This window comes from Delphinapterus leucas, chromosome 14 (assembly GCF_059928025.1).
Source record: "Delphinapterus leucas isolate spDelLeu-1000000601 "Yukka" chromosome 14, BTC_Dleu_Yukka2, whole genome shotgun sequence".
Classification (NCBI taxonomy): Eukaryota; Metazoa; Chordata; class Mammalia; order Artiodactyla; family Monodontidae; genus Delphinapterus; species Delphinapterus leucas.
Genome location: NC_143142.1, coordinates 78,804,787 through 78,806,966, shown reverse-complemented (window position 1 = coordinate 78,806,966; position 2,180 = coordinate 78,804,787). Strand labels below are relative to the sequence as shown.

General features: G+C 41.4%; 1 pseudogene; it reads left to right on the top strand.

The window, feature by feature from the left end:
- The first annotated feature begins 226 nt into the window (after positions 1–226).
- LOC111180144 (large ribosomal subunit protein uL4 pseudogene) lies at positions 227–1,877 on the top strand (annotated as a pseudogene).
- The last annotated feature ends 303 nt before the right edge of the window (positions 1,878–2,180 follow it).

Sequence of the window (2,180 nt, the reverse complement as noted above, 5' to 3'; positions counted from 1 at the left end):
GAGTAATAAGCAATATTAAAAATAATATCAAAGAATATTAAGATAAAGACATTTTTAAAAATCAGCCTAAATTACGATTTACATGCACATTAGATTATATTTTTAAAATTGGTTTAAAAAATTATGGAGATATAATGTAAAGCATGGTGACTATAGTTAATAACACCAAATTGCATATTTGGAAGTTTTTAGAAGAATAGATTTTGCTTTTCCTGTGGGAGCCGCCGGGTTGAGGGGAGCGTGGCCTTCTCCTCTCCCGCCATGGCGTGTGCTCGTCCACTGATATCAGTGTACTCTGAAAAGGGGGAGTCAGCTGGCAAAAATGTCACTTTGCCTGCTGTGTTCAAGGCTCCCATTCGACCAGATATTGTGAACTTTGTTCACACCAACTTGTGCAAAAACAACAGACAGCCCTGTGCTGTCAGTGAATTAGCAGCTCATCAAACCAGTGCTGACTCTTGGGGTACTGGCAGGCCTGTGGCTCGAATTCCCAGGGTTTGAGGTGGCGGCACTCACCTTCTGGCCAGGGTGCTTTGGGAAATATGTGTCGTGGGGGCCGCATATTTGCGCCAGCCAAGACCTGGTGACATTGGCACCGCAGACTGAATACAATGCAGAAGCGACATGTCATCTGCTCTGCGTTGGCTGCCTCAGCTTTACCAGCGCTGGCCATGTCTAAAGGTCATCATATAGAGGAAGTTCCTGAACTTCCTTTGGTAGTTGAAGATAAAGTTGAAGGCTACAAGAAGACCAAGGAGGCTGTTTTGCTTCGGAAGAACCTTAAGGCCAGGAATGATATCAAAAAAGGTCTACGGCTCACAGCGAATGAGAGCTGGCAAAGGCAAAGTGAGAAACCGTCGCCGTTTCCAGCGCAGGGGACCCTGCATCGTCTATAATGAGGACAACGGTATCATCAAGGCCTTCAGAAACATCCCTGGAACTACTCTGCTTAATATAAGCAAACTGAACATTTTGAAACTTGCTCCTGGGGGGCATGTGGGACGTTTCTGCATTTGGACTGAAAGTGCTTTCCGCAAGTTAGAGGAGCTGTATGGCACTTGGCGTAAAGCTGCTCCCCTCAAGAGTAACTACAACTTCCCCATGCACAAGATGCTCAATACAGACCTTAGCAGAATCTTGAAAAGCCCAGAGATCCAAAGAGCCCTGCGAGCACCACGCAAGAAGATTCATTGCAGAGTCCTGAAGAAGAATCCACTGAAAAACCTGAGAATCATGTAGAAGCTAAACCCATATGCAAAGACCATGCACCGGAACACCATTCTTCGCCAGGCCAAGAACCACAAAATCCAGATGGATAGGGCAGCAGCAGCAATAGAAACCAAATCAGATGAGAAGGGGATTCCAGGCAAGGAGCCTGTGGTGGGAAAGAAAGGAAAGAAGGCTGTTTGCGTTAAGAAGCTGAAGAAGCGAAAGAAGGCTTTGGTGGGAAAAAAGTCCCCAGTGACCAAGAAACAAGCAGCTGAAAAGAAGCCGGCTAAAAAGAAGCCTGCAGAAAAGAAACCCACCACAGAGGAAAAGAAGGCTGCGGCATAAACTTAAATTTGCTTATTTGGCAAAGGTCAAATCATTTTGGACAGCTAATTTTGAATAAAGACCTGATCAAAGAGAAGTGAGAAACATGAAAAAAAAAATAAAAAAGAGTAGGTCTTAAAAGTTCTCACACCAGAAAAACAAATGTTGTAACTATGTATGATGACACATGTCAACTAGACTTATTGTGGTGATCATTTCACCATGTATACAAATAGCAAATCATTATTTGTACACCTGGAACTAATATAATGTTATAGGTCAATTATACCTCAATTAAAAAAAAGTGAAAAAAAATTGGTTTAAAAATTAAAGAAAAAACTAACACAAAGCTGAAGTTATTTTAGATGATGTGTTTGTTAAATTTTTAACTGAAAACTTTAAATACATCTTAATTTCAATGTGTTCATTAAATACTGAATCCTGACAGGTACTATTTTACTGTAAATATTTTTCCTTGGCCAAATATGTGTTTACCAGCTTGTACATCAGGCTCAATTCTATACTAGAGTCTCTTTTCAAAGTAAAGAATGCAATGAGCTTTCTTAAGAGACTCAGCTTCTACAGCCTTGCGGGTTTCACAGTTATAAACAGCTAGTGGCAGAGGGCACTGCTGTTTTAAATAATAG